The following is an 18,960-nucleotide window of genomic DNA, read 5'->3' as shown; positions in this document are numbered from 1 at the left end:
TTTTTCGAATGGTTTCCAGCTGCCTGTCTCTAACAGTTTCTGAAAAAATTCCGATGGAAAAAAAAAGCCCAAATCATTCCACCATTTCCTGGCAATGAAAATCCGCCGAGGGGGCTGGACCACTCCTCACTCAAAGCGTGCTCACAGGCGAATGACGCAACTGACAGGCGTGGAAAAACTCACGCATGCGCACGAGGGTTCAAGCTTGTCTGACGCAATCACACATGATTCAAATCCATATGGTTTTTGAAAAAAAATAATAAGGTCAGATACTTTTCTAATAGACCTCGTATATGAGTGTGAGTTGGTGTCCAGGGTAAAAGACAGAGTATTTTGAGGGAGAATTCTGAAATAGATCTGTTGATGAAATAAAACTTTTCAGCTTGTTAAGATGATAACTCAAAGACAATAAATACTATCATCTTCCTACTTTCCATACTGAATGATCATATAACTGGAATGAAGTGGTTAAAATATGGTTGATTTTTGTACACTGGATAAGGTGTAAAAGTTGGTTAGTTTCACCTATTTAACAGATTTTATGCAAAGCTGATCAAGATTATATTTCAGTAGAGTGATTAATGATTGGATTTATTGATGTGTGATATATTTTTGTGTGGTGTTGGTTTGAAATTTGTGTGGGTTGATTCTTTTCTGTCTGGGGGAAAAGAAGAAAATTCAGATTGACTGCTTCAATTGAACATTGCAGTCTTTAGCCAATCTTGCCTCAGTAATCATGAATGAGCTACTGTGGAACTGACCACTTAGATCAATTAGTTCCAGCAGGTATCCATGAACTTGCTGGAAACAGGCTCATCTAGGCAATGAAGACTTTGAGTTATAAAACATTTCTATGAATCAGTTCCCCAGTATACATATTAAATACTGCTAAAAGATTGAAAAATTGTCTATTGACTGATCCACTAATTATTTTTGATGACATAACAGACAGAAGGGAGCAGTGGTTGTGGTAGATTCTCTGAGGATTATTTAAAAAAAAAAAGTCTCCTATCAGTTCACTGTAATTAACAGTTCCGTTGAGGTCTACGTGTCTACATGTGTGTATAATATGTTGTGTGTAATGTAACACAGGTCTTATATGGACCTGTGGACGTTTTTTGGGTTTTTATTTGAGAAGAGTTGGGTTATTTTGCTTGTTTGTTGTAGCAGTTGTGGGATTCTGTTCCTGGTCTGGAGTGTTGGAGGAGCGTGTACACACACAGCTGCTGAGGGAAGCTCTAAATGCTCACCTCCCTCCTCCTCCTCTCCCTGCCGCTCCACACCCCCACAACTTGAGAAATTGAGAAACACTGCAGCGATGTTTTGTTGTGCTTTAACACATAAGATACAGGGGTTTTACATGTAATTGATACTAGTGTTTTAAAAGTGTTTGTTACTGTTAAATTTAGAGAGATATTGTTTATTTGATGTAATCAATTCCAGCTTTAATGTTGTTTTGCATTACGTTGCATTGACGTTACCAAATACATTCAGGGTTCTATTTTTTGAAGCGTGGTTTGTTTTGGGAACAAAGTGTAATTTATCACTCCAGCTGAAGAGCAGAGCAGAAGGTTGTACAGTGTGTGAACAGTGAGACTATGTTGATTATTGTAACATGTTTATTGAGCTCCTGTTGAAAACATTAATGTTGGTGAGGGTGAACTGACAGCAATGTAGAAACAACAAATAATAAGAACTCAATATTTTGATCATCCTGTGTTCTGACTGAAATAATGTGAACTCTGATGAGATGCAAATCAAACAAGAAGCTGCAGGCTTTCATAAAGCATTGATGACCAATGAGATGCTTCTTAATTATTATTTGATGTATGCAGATTAAGTTAGGCCTTAAAGGATAGAGATTGTTGGACAACTTTTCACATGATTATTGTCCATCCTGACCCATAGTTTTTCCTGCAAACCAAACATTGTTTATGTATCAGATTCTGTCATTATTTCTATTTATTATTGGTGTTTAAGCATTGATTAATCCCAACAGTTCTATTCGGGGATAAATTGCTAAAAGATACTTCAGTTCACTTTCAATGATCCTGCATGTTTGATGTTCTGTGCAATTAAAGCTGTTTTGACATGACACCTCTTAATGGGTGTTCCCCCACCCCTTGGAACCCCTGCCCAGTATGGAAGGCTGTGAGCTCATGACAGGTAAGATCCCATCTTAAACCCTGGGACAACCTAAGGCAGGCCCAGTCACGATTACTCGACCTTGTCTCTGTGACGCTGTGACTCACTAGGACATGAGGAGATGGCACTGGGGTACTGTGGTGGGGTCAAAGTTGCCCGTATGCTTACATGGTAGGCAGTGTATTGATTTAATTGGAGTATTGGATCATTGTCGGGAATTGAACTGTCATATTAACATTGGCCTGCACGTAATAATCAATATTAATCAATGCTTATCATTCATCCAATCAATCAATTTTGGCAAATTAATGCAACACAATGTCCACCAAACCGCTGATGGCCTGATCCTCAAACAAACCAGTCCTACCCCGCAGCCTTTTCAAGTGGGCAGCTATCTTAAGTCATGGACCATGTCCCATTTCTACGGCTGGGATGGCTGGCCTGGTTAATACTCATTTTGTGATGTTTGGATTTCAGGCATATGCAAAACATTACAGCAGAGCATGTTTAATTTATGCAAAGCATAACCCGCAAGGGAATGAGAGGCTAATACGAGGAAAATTTCCAACCCCTCAACACCCGTTCCAAATAATCCATATGGATTTTATTGAACTGAACCAATGTGAAGGGAAAAATATTGCCTAGTATTGATTGATGCATATAGCAAATGGGTAGAGGTGTTCCCTGTTAAGCATGCAGATGCTTTAACAGTTGCAAAGATACTTTGTAGAGACATAATTCCAAGACATGGACTACCTGAAACAATGTACAGTGATAATGGTACACATTTTGTAAATAAAATCATCCAACATTTGACAGAACATTTGAAAATAAATGCAAAAACACATTGTGCTTATCATCCTCAAAGTGCAGGTTTAGTGGAAAGAACAAATGAAACAATTAAAAGTAAGCTCAGAAAATGTATGGAAGAAACAGGAAAAAACTGGGTTTATTGTTTGGATTTAGTGAAACTGTACATGCATATAACACCCAGCTCAGAGACTGGCCTTACGCCATTCGAAATTTTGTATGGCAGGCCCTACAGAATACCAGATTTACAGAAAATAGCTGGGCCTGATAGTGAGGATGAGGGATTAGTTGATTATATGAGACGTGTGTTATCCCATAAGAATGTCATACACGCTAACAAGATACCAGACTCTCCTATTTCTGTGCAGGACCCTGAGAATCAGATTCAGATTGGCGACTGGGTGCTGATAAAGACTATTAAGAGAAAGAACTGGTCATCTCCGAAGTGGGAGGGTCCATTCCAAGTGCTGCTAACCACCCCCACTGCAGTGAAAATTGCAGAGAGGTCATCTTGAGTGCATCTATCCCACTGCAAAAGACAAAGATACCTGAAAGATCCCGAACAAGACAAGGGGAGCGACGTGTAACAGTGTCGGCTGATGGCCTATAGGCCCAGCAACGGCTGGAAGCGCGTCATAACAGAGACAGAGAGTGACCAGGAGTGAACAAAGACACAGACCAGAGGTTGAAGCAGATACCAGGGTCCTGAAGCAGACGAGTAACCAGTTGTGACCAAGGAGAGGCCTGTCAACTTGAAGCAGGATCAGAAGCAGATGTACTACATCTTTGAGAACGGGAGATAAGACAATCCTGTTCTATTCCTATGCACCTGTGTTTAAAAAAAACGTCAAGAACAGGGCACAGGACAGAGTACATGACACGTTATTTTAATTCCACTTGCAGCATGCCTTACACATACTGATGATAGTACAGATTTATGCACTACAGCTGAAGGGAAATAAAAAATGTTCCAGATTCCCTCAGTCCCTTGCTGAACTGAACTGAGACTGAACTGTCACCTTCAGCCCCTAAGCCCAGACAAACTGCACCTTTTGAACTGTAGTTTCTCTCTGTCCCTTGAAAAAAAAAAAACTATATATATATATATATATATATATATATATATATATATATATATATATGAACCATGTTACAATTCAGACCAGAAGAAAGTGATACCTTTATTCAAATCTGGTGACAAGCATCTTTTTACTATCCGTAGGCCTGTGTCTTTCTGGTGTCACAATTTTCAAAGATATTGGAAAAAACTTTACAATAACAGACTGGATAAATTTACTGAACAACACAACTTGCTTAATGATAGTCAATATGGGTTTAGATGCAATAGAAGAGATTAATAAACATGTGGACCAAAGGAAAATAGTGATAGGATTATTTGTTGACATAAAAAAGTGCTTTTGACACAATCAATCACAACATATTATTTCAAAAGATGGAGCTTTATGCGATCAGAGAAGTGGCTTTGAATTGGATTAAAAGCTATTTACAAAACCAGAAACAGTTTTGTTAAACTTGGGGACTGCTGTTCTTCATATCTGGACATCGTTTGTGGAGTTCCTCCAGGGTTCTGTGTTGGATTTATGTAAAGTCTCGGATCTGTTTAGAGCAGTCCTCTTTGCAGATGTTACAAACTTATTTTGTTCAGGGGATAATTTGCAACAATTACTAGATAATCTGGGATCAGAAATGATAAAGTTGAAAAGATGGATCGATATGAACAAACTGTCACTAAATTGGTCTAAAAACTAAAATGTTATTTGGAAACCATAAAAACGATGGACAAATACACTTAAACATACAGGGGGTAAATATGGAACCTGTCAAAGAGAACAAGTCGTCAGGTGTGGTCATCGATGGCAGGATCAACTGGAAAGCACATATTCAACATAGTCAAAAGAAAGTATCAAAAAGTACGGCAATATTAAGCAGGGCAAACCACATTCTTTATGATAAATCACTACATACTCTGTATTGCACATTGATTGCACCTTACTTGACTTGGTGCAAGTATGGGGCAATACCTACAAAACTACAGTACAACCATTATTCAACCTTCACAAAAGGGCATTAAGAATAATTCATAATGCAGGTTATCAGGATCATACCAATCCAATGTTTATCACATCACAGATTTTAAAACTTCGTGACATGATTTCATTTAAGACTGTTCGACTGACATATAAAGAAAAAAAAATTAAGCAAGTACCTCTCAGAATTCAAGGATATTTTATGCAACAAGAAGGAATATATAATTTAAGGGGTTTATATCGTTTTAAAAATTTCGGGCGCAAGGATGACCAGGAAATGCTTCTGTGTCTCTATTTGTGGCCAAAAAATTGGAATAAGCTACCTGAGAAGCTCCAACGATGTCCAAATATCAATCAGTTTAAATATTTATATAAATAAATGGTGTTCGACGAATGTGTATCTGATGGAAAACGTTGAATTGTGTTGTATGATGAATGTGCTTCCTTTAAATTCTTACTATTGAATGTTCTGGGGTAACTAGATTACTAAGTATTGTGATTTGTCCTCTTGCTTAATCAATAGCTCAAGGGATGATTTCCACCATAGTTACTGGCTTATTACTGGCCCGTTACTATATTGTGTTATTGCTATTGGATGCTGAATCATGTCACCCCATCCAAACGGGGCAAAATGATGGTTAGGTACACTGTTTGTAAGTTTATTGACGTTTCTACAGTGATGATGTTGAGAATGTAGACATTAAATTTGATAAACAGGGGGGAATAATGATAGAGTTTTCTATATATTGTCAATATTATTATCAAATATTAATGTCTTTGTCTTTACTTTGATGCCTTTACTTTGATGAACTGCCTTTCATCTTGTTTTGATTCTGTTCTGTTTTCCATATATACATATATGCATGTGTAAGAGTTCATGCACCATTATTCTTCTAAATAATCACTCATTGTTAAAACAGTAATACAAACTGAACTGTTGAAGTAACATTTGTTCTTTTGCTTAATGAATATGCAGATTGTTTTGCTAAAGCTATGTTTTTGCTGAACACAGAGAAAAGTAACATTTGTTGGTGAATGAATTTGCAGATTGTTTTTGTCGAGCACAGATTAATATTTCGGCCTTGAGCAGAGAATAACACAGCCTATACACTAGTTCGAGGCTGGTGCTGTAATGTTTCAATTTGAAGAACAATTACTATCTGTCTGAGCAAGACTGCAGACTGAAATGATACAAAATGACTGAAGAATGACTGATACAAAGTGACTGAAGAAACACAGCTGTGCCTTGTATATTGTTTTGTAATATGTCTGTGCAAATAAATTCAGGAGCAAAGTGGGCGGGCCCTTCAGAGCTGACTGACGGACAGTGACGAGGGGTCATGCTGGCTCTCCCTGATCAGGAAAGAAATTCAGTCTCTGGCGTGATCATTCTTTGTGATTAGTTAACTGAGTTGCTTTTTACAGATTTCAACTGACAAAATGCCATCACCAGAATGCAGCACGTTCAAATGCCACCAGTTGTAATACAAATAATAATAAAAACAAGTACAGTATTTAGCACAGTGCTTTAATTTGACCTCAAAATATTTTATTTTACAATATATCTCATTTTTTAATGGATTATCTAATAAAGAGTAAATACTGAAGGAAATCAATTGTAAAGCCTGAAAGAAGTTTCTATATTGTATTATATCTATGTATTTTAGCCATAAAGTCAAGTGAGAGGGTGAAGTGTTGGCTTTGCTAATAGCTAGACCATGTGACATCATCAAACTACTCGACCTTGCACAGGCAAAACGGTGACAGGTTCAAAGTTTCACAAAAACCGGCTCTGGGTCTGACGGTGAATAGCACCACCTCTTTGAAATGCTTCATTGTTTTCAGCATTCCTGACATATTTTTATTCCACACAGTAGGTGTCCTACAAATATTTCAGAATTGGGCTTGGACCATACTATAATTCTGCTACTGCCCAAGACTTCCAGAAGTGCGCAAGACTGTTGTCAAGAAGTGGAAGGACTGTCCAGGGCCCAAAGTTTCCTGTTTTTCCTCAATAGCTTTTTTAATTTTCATCCCATCTCAGAGGAAATTGCTTTATTTTAATTTGGGGACATATCCTCTCCTTTCACAACCTTTGTTTTTGGGGGGAAATCCCAACATTAGGTGTAAGCAAGGTGCCAGAGGCCAAAATTTCCTGTTTTTCCTCAATAGCTTTTTCAATTGTCATCCTATCCCCAGGGAACGGAGAGGATAAGTCCCCAGATTAAAATAAAGCAATTTCCTCAGAGATGGGATGAAAATTGAAAAAGCTATTAAGGAAAAGCAGGAAATTTTAGCTTCTGGCACTTTACAGTGAGGAAAGGTATTTGATCCAACAGAAAAACAGACCTTAATAATTGGAACAGAAACCTTTGTTTGTAGTTCCAGAGGTCAGATGTTTCCTGTGGTTCTTGATCAAGTTTTCACACACTGCAGCAGGGATTTTAGTCCACTCTTCAAATCAAATCAAATCAACTTTATTTATATAGCGCCAAATCACAACAAACAGCTGCCCCAAGGCGCTTTATATTGTAAGGCAAGGCCATACAATAATTATGTAAAAACCTCAAGGGTCAAAACGACCCCCTGTGAGCAAGCACTTGGCGACAGTGGGAAGGAAAAACTCCCTTTTAACAGAAAGAAACCTCCAGCAGAACCAGACTCAGGGAGGGGCAGTCTTCTGCTGGGACTGGTTGGGGCTGAGGGAGAGAACCAGGAAAAAGACATGCTGTGGAGGGGAGCAGAGATCAATCACTAATGATTAAATGCAGAGTGGTGCATACAGAGCAAAAAGAGAAAGAAACACTCAGTGCATCATGGGAACCCCCCAGCAGTCTAAGTCTATAGCAGCATAACTAAGGGATGGTTCAGGGTCACCTGATCCAGCCCTAACTATAAGCTTTAGCAAAAAGGAAAGTTTTAAGCCTAATCTTAAAAGTAGAGAGGGTGTCTGTCTCCCTGATCTGAATTGGGAGCTGGTTCCACAGGAGAGGAGCCTGAAAGCGCTCTATTGGGGTGATATGGTACTATGAGGTCCCTAAGATAAGATGGGACCTGATTATTCAAAACCTTCTAAGTAAAAAGAAGAATTTTAAATTCTATTCTAGAATTAACAGGAAGCCAATGAAGAGAGGCCAATATGGGTGAGATATGCTCTCTCCTTCTAGTCCCCGTCAGTACTCTAGCTGCAGCATTTTGAATTAACTGAAGGCTTTTCAGGGAACTTTTAGAACAACCTGATAATAATGAATTACAATAGTCCAGCCTAGAGGAAATAAATGCATGAATTAGTTTTTCAGCATCACTCTGAGACAAGACCTTTCTAATTTTAGAGATATTGCGCAAATGCAAAAAAGCAGTCCTACATATTTGTTTAATATGCGCATTGAATGACATATCCTGATCAAAAATGACTCCAACATTTCTCACAGTATTACTAGAGGTCAGGGTAATGCCATCCAGAGTAAGGATCTGGTTAGACACCATGTTTATAAGATTTGTGGGGCCAAGTACAATAACTTCAGTTTTATCTGAGTTTAAAAGCAGGAAATTAGAGGTCATTCATGTCTTTATGTCTGTAAGACAATCCTGCAGTTTAGCTAATTGGTGTGTGTCCTCTGGCTTCATGGATAGATAAAGCTGGGTATCATCTGCGTAACAATGAAAATTTAAGCAATGCTGTCTAATAATACTGCCTAAGGGACACATGTATAAAGTGAATAAAATTGGTCCTAGCACAGAACCTTGTGGAACTCCATAATTAACCTTAGTCTGTGAAGAAGATTCCCCATTTACATGAACAAATTGTAATCTATTAGATAAATATGATTCAAACCACTGCAGCGCAGTGCCTTTAATACCTATGGCATGCTCTAATCTCTGTAATAAAATTTTATGGTCAACAGTATCAAAAGCAGCACTGAGGTCTAACAGAACAAGCACAGAGATGAGTCCACTGTCTGAGGCCATAAGAAGATCATTTGTAACCTTCACTAATGCTGTTTCTGTACTATGATGGATTCTAAAACCTGACTGAAACTCTTCAAATAGACCATTCCTCTGCAGATGATCAGTTAGCTGTTTTACAACTACCCTTTCAAGAATTTTTGAGAGAAAAGGAAAGTTGGAGATTGGCCTATAATTAGCTAAGATAGCTGGGTCAAGTGATGGCTTTTTAAGTAATGGTTTAATTACTGCCACCTTAAACGCCTGTGGTACATAACCAACTAATAAAGATAGATTGATCATATTTAAGATCGAAGCATTAATTAATGGTAGGGCTTCCTTGAGCAGCCTGGTAGGAATGGGGTCTAATAGACATGTTGATGGTTTGGAGGAAGTAACTAATGAAAATAACTCAGACAGAACAATCGGAGAGAAAGAGTCTAACCAAATACCAGCATTACTGAAAGCAGCCGGACATAAAGCTATGTCTTTGGGATGGTTATGAGTAATTTTTTCTCTAATAGTTAGAATTTTATTAGCAAAGAAAGTCATGAAGTCATTACTAGTTAAAGTTAAAGGAATACTCGGCTCAACAGAGCTCTGACTCTTTGTCAGCCTGGCTACAGTGCTGAAAAGAATCCTGGGGTTGTTCTTATTTTCTTCAATTAGTGATGAGTAGTAAGATGTCCTAGCTTTACGGAGGGCTTTTTTATAGAGCAACAGACTCTTTTTCCAGGCTAAGTGAAGATCTTCTAAATTAGTGAGACGCCATTTCCTCTCCAATTTACGGATTATCTGCTTTAAGATGCGAGTTTGTGAGTTATACCAAGGAGTCAGGCACTTCTGATTTAAGGCTCTCTTTTTCAGAGGAGCTACAGCATCCAAAGTTGTCTTCAATGAGGATGTAAAACTATTGACGAGATACTCTATCTCACTCACAGAGTTTAGGTAGCTACTCTGCACTGTGTTGGTATATGGCATTAGAGAACATAAAGAAGGAATCATATCCTTAAACCTAGTTACAGCGCTTTCTGAAAGACTTCTAGTGTAATGAAACTTATTCCCCACTGCTGGGTAGTCCATCAGAGTAAATGTAAATGTTATTAAGAAATGATCAGACAGAGTTTTCAGGGAATACTGTTAAGTCTTCAATTTCCATACCATAAATCAGAACAAGATCTAAGATATGATTAAAGTGGTGGGTGGACTCATTTACATTTTGAGCAAAGCCAATTGAGTCTAATAATAGATTAAATGCAGTGTTGAGGCTGTCATTCTCAGCATGTGTGTGGACGTTAAAATCGCCCACTATAATTATCTTATCAGAGCTAAGCACTAAGTCAGACAAAAGGTCTGAAAATTCACAGAGAAACTCACAGTAACGACCAGGTAGACTTCCAATTTGGATGGACAAGACTAAGAGTCAAGCTTTCAAATGAATTAAAGCTCTGTCTGGGTTTTTGATTAATTAATAAGCTGGAATGGAAGATTGCTGCTAATCCTCCGCCTCGGCCCGTGCTACGAGCATTCTGGCAGTTAGTGTGACTCGGGGGTGTTGACTCATTTAAACTAACATATTCATCCTGCTGTAACTGTTGCGTGGGCCGCCAGAAGAGGAGGTACTACTGGCCCACCACCAGAGGGCGCCCTGTCTGGAGTGCGGGCTCCAGGCACCAGAGGAAGCAGCCGCCTCACAGGAGCAGTCAGGGTGACAGCTGTCACGCATCACCTGCAACAGCTGTTACCAATCATCTGATCGGCAGGAGTATATCAGCAGGACGACGTCTCCACCTCTTTGCCGAGATATCGTTTCTACCGAGAAGGTAATAATCTCAGCTGACTGCTTGACAGTAACTTTTGTGATTTTTGTGAGTGATTGCAGAACTTTCCAACGAGAGGTGGAGGCAGCTTACCTGCCGTTCGGATTCCTGGGTGCGAACGCGCCCTCCTTTAATTGTTCTTTATTCCTCGCCAGCAGTACCAGGTCCGACACGCGGAGGCAGTGGCCACCTGGGAATTCGGGACTTGGCGGCTCCAGTATTCCCGGGGTCTGGTGGCGGAGGAAACCGTGTGGTTCCGGTTCTACTTTGGAGAGGCATCTCCTATCTTCGAGCCTGCCCACACGACACCTGTGTGAATTTGACTTTGTCCATTATTGTAATCTGTTGTACTTGTTGTGCATATTCACAACAGTAAAGTGTGTTATTTGACCTATTCCATTGTCCGTTCATTTGCGCCCCCTGTTGTGGGTCCGTGTACTTACACTTTCACAACAGTAACCAGGTTTCTGTAAGGCAGAATAAATCAATAAGTTGATCAATTATTATATAATTTACTAACAGGGACTTAGAAGAGAGAGACCTAATGTTTAATAGACCACATTTAACTGTTTTAGTCTGTGATGCAGTTGAAGGTGCTATATTATTTTTTCTTTTTGAATTTTTATGCTTAAATAGATATTTTCTGGTTATTGGTGGTCTGGGAGCAGGCACCGTCTCTATGGGGATGGGGTAATGAGGGGATGGGAGGGGGAGAGAAGCTGCAGAGAGGTGTGTAAGACTACAACTCTGCTTCCTGGTCCCAACCCTGGATAGTCACGGTTTGGAGGATTTAAGAAAATTGGCCAGATTTCTAGAAATGAGAGCTGCTCCATCCAAAGTGGGATGGATGCCGTCTCTCCTAACAAGACCAGGTTTTCCCCACAAGCTTTGCCAATTATCTATGAAGCCCACCTCATTTTTTGGACACCACTCAGACAGCCAGCAATTCAGGGAGAACATGCGGCTAAACATGTCACTCCTGGTCCGATTGGGGAGGGGCCCAGAGAAAACTACAGAGTCTGACATTGTTCTTGCAAAGTTACACACCGATTCAATGTTAATTTTAGTGACCTCCGATTGGCGTAACCGGGTGTCATTACTTCCGACGTAAATTACAATCTTACCAAATTTACACTTAGCCTTAGCCAGCAGTTTCAAATTTCCTTCAATGTCGCCTGCTCTGGCCCCCGGAAGACAACTGACTATGGTTGCTGGTGTCGGTAACTTCACATTTCTCAAAACAGAGTCGCCAATAACCAGAATTTGATCCTCGGCGGGTGTGTCGCCGAGTGGGGAAAAACGGTTAGAAATGTGAACGGGTTGGCGGTGTACACGGGGCTTCTGTTTAGGGCTACGCTTCCTCCTCACAGTCACCCAGTCGGCCTGCTTTCCCGGCTGCTCGGGATCTGCTGGAAGGGAACTAACGGCGGCTAAGCTACCTTGGTCCGCACCGACTACAGGGGCCTGGCTAGCTGTAGAATTTTCCACGGTGCGGAGCCGAGTCTCCAATTCGCCCAGCCTGGCCTCCAAAGCTATGAATAAGCTACACTTATTACAAGTACCATTACTGCTAAAGGAGGCCGAGGAATAACTAAACATTTCACACCCAGAGCAGAAAAGTGCGGGAGAGACAGGAGAAGCCGCCATGCTAAACCGGCTAAGAGCTAGTAGCTGCGCTAAGCTAGCGGATTCCTAAAAACACACAAAGTGAATAATGTGTAAATAATTTAGAGGTGATTCAGCAGACGGAGTGCTTTAGTTAAGGCACGTGAAGATTACACTGTGAAACAAATCGTTATCTAGATCAATCTAACTGCGCAGATTAAACAGCTAACAGATACAGCAAAACACCGCTGTGCTCCGGAACAGGAAGTAATACAATACCGCAGTGACAGCCAACCACCAGTAGAGGCAAGCAAGACTCTTCCATACAGATCTTCTCCAGATCTTTCAGATTTGACGTTTCAGCTCCCTCCAAAGGTTTTCTATTGAGTTCAGGTCTGGAAACTGGCCAGGCCACTCCTGGACCTTGAAATGCTTCTTATGGAGCCCCTCCTTAGTTTCCCTGGCTGTGTGTTTGGGGTCATTGCCATGCTGGAAGACTCAGCTATGACCATCTTCAATGCTGTTACTAAGGGGAGGAGGTTATTTCCCAAAATCTCATGAAACATGACCCCATCCATCCTCCCTTCAATACGGTGCAGTCGTCCTGTCCCCTTTTGCAGAAAAGCACCCCTAAAAATGATCTTTCAACCCCCAATGCTTCACGGCTGGGATGGTTTTCTTGGGGTTGTTCTCACCCTTCAAACATGACAAGTGGAGCTGATACCAAAAAGCTCTATTTTGGTCTCATCTGACCACATAACCTTCTCCCATGCCGCCTCTGGATCATCCAGATGGTCACTGGTGAACTTCAATCAGGTCTGGACGTGCTGGTGTGCGCAGGGGACCTTGCTGCCCTGCAGGATTTTAAACCATGACGGAGTCGTGTGTTACTAATGTAATCTTTGTGACTGTGGTCTCAGCTCTCTTCAGGTCATTGACCAGGTCCTCCCGTGTAGTTCTGGGCTTTCTCAGAATCATCCTTACCCCACAAGGTGAGATCTTTTATGGAGCCCCAGACTGAGGGAGACTGACAGTCATCTTGTGTTTCTTCCATTTTCTAATAATTACACCAACAGTTGTTGTCTTCTACCAAGCTGCTTGCCTGCTGTCCTGTAGTCCATCCCAGCCTTGTGCAAGTCTACAATTTTGTCCCTGGTGTCCTTAGACAGCTCTTTGGTCTTGGCCATGGTGGATAGGTTGGAGTATGACTGATTGAGTTTGTGGACAGGTGTCTTTTATACAGGTAACAAATTCAAGCAGGGGCAATTAATACAGGTAGAGAGTGCAGAATAAAAGGGCTTCTTAAAGAAGAACTAACAGGTCTGTGAGAGACAGAAGTCTTGCATGTTGGTAGGTGATCAAATACTTATTTTATGCAATAAAATGCAAATTAATTATTTAAAAATCATACAATGTGACTTTCTGTTTTTTGTTTAGATTCTGTCTCTCACAGTTGAAGTGTAGCTACAATAAAAATTACAGAACTCTACATTCTTTGGAGCTGGGAAAACCTGCAAAATCGACAGTGGATCAAATACTTACTGTATTTTCCTCACTGTACGAGGTCTGTCCAAAAAGTAACGGACCTTTTTATTTTTTCAAAAACTATATGGATTTGAATCATGTGCGCTTGCATCAGCCAAGCTTGAACCTTCGTGCGCATGCGTGAGTTTTTTCACGCCTGTCGGTTGCTTCATTCGCCTGTGGACAGGCTTTGAGTGAGCACTGGTCCACCCCCTCATCGGATTTTCATTGTCATGGAAATGGCTGAGCGACTGCCGCTTTGCTCCATGAAAATTTTTTCAGAAACTGTGTGAGACAGCCAAGTGGAAACCATTCGCAAAATTCAGATGGCTTTTGGTGAAGATTCTATCGGCGTCACACAGATTAAGGATCATTACAACCGGATTAAAGACGGCCCACACCGGCTGAGGGTGCGCCCCGCTCCGAGCGGCAGTCGACAGGCTGAAATGACCAGATCATTTCCAAAGTGAACGCTGTGTTGATCCGGCACGTCGTGTGACTACCAGAGAAATTGCAGAAAATGTGGACATCAGCACTTTTGCGGCACATTCCACTGTTAGAGGAGATTATGTAATGAAAGACGTGCGGAGGAATACGCTAGTCGGGACGGGGCCGCTCATAGCGCACAACAAACTCCTCCGTGTTGGAAACCATTCGGAAGATTCAGACGGCTTTCAGTGGCTTTTCAGTTAAGTGAGTATCCGAGAAATTGTGTAACAGCTGGGCATGCCACAACATCTCCTGTGAAACTTTCAACACTCACGTATTCCTCCGCACGTCTTTCAGGCGAATGACGCAACTGACAGGCATGAAAAAACTCACACATGCGCACGAAGGTTCAAGCTTGGCTGATGCAAGCGCACATGATTCAAATCCATATAGTTTTTGAAAAAAATAAAAAGGTCTGTTACTTTTTGGACAGACCTCGTATTTACCCATAAAGTTGGAATTTTTTTCAAAAAAAAAAAACAAACAAAAAAAACAAAACAAAACAAAGGTTGCAAAGGACAGGATACGTCCCCAGATTAAAATACATCTCCTGCCTATATTGAGCTGATAGAGGAGGATTACTGCCACATTGAGCAGATTGTCTGATGAAGGGCTGGTGTCCGAAACATTACATTTGTTTTTTGTTAAATGTAGCCTCTTTTTGTGTTGAAGCGCTGTGGCTGTGCGGATCAATTCGGTTTTTATTTTTGGTATGTTTTTTGGTCCTGCACACCTTTTTATGTGTTTTGGATGTGCAGGTCTTTGTTGTATTACCCAGATTAAAATAAAGCAGTTTCCGCAGAGATGGGATGAAAATTGAAAAAGCTATTGAGGCAAAACAGGAAATTTGGGCCTCTGGCACCTTATTTACCCCAATGTTGGGCTTTTGCCCCAAAAGGAAAGGTTGTGAAAGGAAAGAATATGTCCCCAGATTAAAATAAAGGAATTTCCCCAGAGATAGGATGATAACTGAAAACGCTATTGAGGAAAAACAGGAAATTTGGGCCTCAGGCACCTTATTTACACCTAATGTTGGGATTTTGCCCCAAAAGGAAAGGTTGTGAAAGGAAAGAATATGTCCCCAGATTAAAATAAAGGAATTTCCCCAGAGATAGGATGATAACTGAAAACGCTATTGAGGAAAAACAGGAAATTTGGGCCTCAGGCACCTTATTTACACCTAATGTTGGGATTTTGCCCCAAAAGGAAAGGTTGTGAAAGGAAAGAATATGTCCCCAGATTAAAATAAAGGAATTTCCCCAGAGATAGGATGATAACTGAAAACGCTATTGAGGAAAAACAGGAAATTTGGGCCTCAGGCACCTTATTTACACCTAATGTTGGGATTTTGCCCCAAAAACAAATGTTGTGAAAGGAGAGGATATATCCCCAGATTAAAAGCAATTTCCCCTGGGATAGAATGAAAATTGAAAAAGCTATTGAGAAAAACTGAAACATTTGTCTGGGCTGCATATTTGTCCATGATGTTGGGATTTTTCCCAAAAAGAAAGGTTGTGGTAGGTGGGCACACGGCTGTAGATAAAATAAAGCTATTTGCCTGTTGTTTGGATGAAAATTGTAAAAGCTATTGCGAAGAAACTGAAAAAGTTAGGCCAAGGCTGCATATTTGCCCATGATTCTAGAAATATTCTAAATAATAAAGGTTGTGAAACGTGGCCACATTGAAACAGATGACAATAAAGTTGATCAGGTTCCAAGGTTGTGTAGGATTACTTTGAAAGAATACATGTGGATTACATGTATGTATGTACATACATTTGGATTACTTGTAATCTGATTACTTTTGGATTACATTTCAAAGTAATCCTACCCAACCTTGTCAGGTTCTATGATGTAAATGGTAAAACATATTAAAAAAATGAAAAACAACAGGACAAAGATGGCACCGTCTTTGCCCTTTGCCCTAGTTTTAACTGTAATTAAAAATTCACTGTATGCAAAAATACAGTGAATTTCTGTAAGTGGAGTCGTCTTTCCATTGTGGTTGCAGTCTAAGTTGCCACTGTGCCACCCAAGACCATATGTGGTTTTGATCATCATGGATGGGGTTGGAGAGCCATCTTGTCTAGGGTGGAACAGCAGATGGTTTGTTAGCCATTGACAGAGTTTGACATACAGTGACGTTCTATAATTGGAGCGGTTGCCATCTTTGCATTGTTGTTGCAGGCTAAATTACCGCTGTTCCACCCAAGACACCATCTGCTTTTGACCGTCTTGGATGGGTGGTTGGAGAGCAATCTTGTTTAGGGCAGCACAGTGGATGCTTTCTTTGCCATTGACTTTATAGTTGGATGGATTGTTGATATTCTAATGTGGAGCTAGCGCCACATTAGAATATCGAATATCAAACCCAGTGCCAACTTCACACTGGTACATTTAAGCTGAATATACATGGAAATACATTTCTCATTGGGAAGCAAAAGGAAATGAAGGACTGAAATTTCATCTGTGCTGTATGTCGAGCATGTACAGTCAGTTGCCCAGTTCCGGATCATTGCCAGTTCCGGATCACTGCTGTAGTTTTTGTGCCGCTGTTTCTCGTAATCAGCACGAATAAGCTAATACTTGGTACCAATGGAAAGATTGATGTTTTGTCTACAAACGACCACAAGCTCGACCGGATCCAGCCGTCTTTTTGACCAGCAGAGGAATCAAAACATCCCGGTGTCTGCGGTGTGCGCGCTTTTTCTGACTCACTCATTCCTGCAAGTTTTAAAGTAACGATCTCTAAAACGTAGCAAAGGTGAGTTCGCCGTTCGGTGTTTTTGGTTCTAGAGTGGGAAAATACTTACTTACTTGGGTAGAAAATGTCAGTGTGTTATGTCTTGCTGTTTAAATGCTGCGTGCATTTAACTCTGACGTGAAAATTTGCCGGTTGCGGTTCACTGAAGCAGCAGCCTCGTGTCAGGACTTGTGATCATGTGTACTTTGGGGATCATCTCAACATCACAAATGGACATGAATGTGGGGGCTTTTAGTTTTTAATTCGGGAGAAATCTCACCTCCACACTTCATTTTTTGCTCGTAAAAACGTATAACGGCGCTTTTCGAAACGAAGTAAATTCTCATTTAATAAGTATAATTTGTATCATTTTGTGTTCAAAACACATTCTTGGGCACAGTGTGTATCATTCTGCATTAGAAGGGCTCCAGCCAGATGCCAGGAATGAACCCAAAGTGAGGCAGAGTGTCGTGATCCGGAACTGGCAAAAGTGATCCGTTTCTGGCAAATATTTGCGCCACACATAATGTGGCTTCACACTTTAAGTAGAAGCGTTACTCCACCCAGACTTTTTCAGCTAAATAACATCCAAATACCCAATACAACAATACACAATTAAAGAACATTCAGTTGCATTATGGCTCCGTATAGCGGGACTTTAAAAAAGGTGATCCGGAACTGGGCAACCGTCTGTATAGCATATTTGACAATAAAGCTGACTTTGAAAAATATAATATTAATATCAAGAAAATATATGCTGTCAAGTATTCCAAACAGGATTTCCTGTTTTTAGCTGTACAAGTGATCTTTTCTTGGCAACTGAATGACATTAAGTTTAGTTGTTATGTTAAAGCAAGAGATGAGACGTGATCAAAATTCCACGTTTTTCAGTTGACACGCAATTGTTCGATGGTCCCTAAAGCAGCGTTTGCGTTTTCTGTGCATCTCCGGATCGTTTTTCCTTTGCACTTCGAAACAAAAGCGAAACTATCTAAAGTAAGAGTTGTGAAACCTAAGTTTACTTCTTTCATGCCATGTACCGAGTGTTTGGGTTTCACTGACGGCGTGAATGACGATTTATTTATCTGGACCCTCGCCGAATGTCTGAATATCGAACAGTTCCACTTGACGGTCAGAACTCACCGTAAACAGGTTGTAGGATCAAGTTCGGTCCGATGGACTGCAGACTGGGCCAAGTCCTAAATCCCGGGTTAGTTATTCTGGGTTCGGATCAGATCTTTGCGGGTTCTGTCGAAGCTGTTTCCGGTGTTCAAACGCAACTTTTTCAGAACGTGTTTTACTAAATGCGTTAAAGTACCGGAACCTCGGCCCGTTTCAGGAGCAGAGAAACGGTGAGTTTTGTGTCTTTTTAGTTTTGTTTTTTTTTGTGCTGCTGATTTTTGTCAATTTGTTGGAAGAAAAAAAGAAAAAGAAAAAAAAAACACTTCCGTCTCCTTGCGGTTCACATTTAACCCCAAAATTGCCAAACTTTTTCAGAAAGCACTTTAAAGTCACAGCGTTTTACTGCAGGCCATGACATTGACTCTATGTGTCTTTTTGCAAGGAATGTTTTCACAGTTTTTGCTCTATGGCAAGATGCATTATCATCTTGAAAAATGATTTTATCATCCCCAAACATCCTTTCAATTGATGGGATAAGAAAAGTGTCCAAAATATCAACGTAAACTTGTGCATTTATTGATGATGTAATGACAGCCATCTCCCCAGTGCCTTTACCTGACATGCAGCCCCATATCATCAATGACTGTGGAAATTTACATGTTCTCTTCAGGCAGTCATCATTATAAATCTCATTGGAAAGGCACCAAAC

The 18,960-nt window shown here is 40.5% G+C and overlaps 1 protein-coding gene across 1 annotated transcript in view; it reads right to left on the bottom strand.

Annotated features, from left to right (window-relative positions):
• The window catches only part of LOC117509712 (5'-AMP-activated protein kinase subunit beta-1-like), a 40,275-nt gene extending 21,738 nt beyond the window's left edge, over positions 1–18,537 (bottom strand). The window contains exon 1 of the mRNA XM_034169430.1: positions 18,273–18,537. The gene's annotated coding sequence lies outside the window, so the exon portion shown is untranslated. The remainder of the gene's footprint in view (positions 1–18,272) is intronic.
• Between the last annotated feature and the right edge of the window lie 423 nt (positions 18,538–18,960).

This window comes from Thalassophryne amazonica, chromosome 5 (assembly GCF_902500255.1).
Source record: "Thalassophryne amazonica chromosome 5, fThaAma1.1, whole genome shotgun sequence".
Lineage (NCBI taxonomy): Eukaryota > Metazoa > Chordata > Actinopteri > Batrachoidiformes > Batrachoididae > Thalassophryne > Thalassophryne amazonica.
The sequence above is the reverse complement of the archived record's forward strand: the minus strand, read 5'-3'. Positions and strand labels throughout refer to the sequence as shown.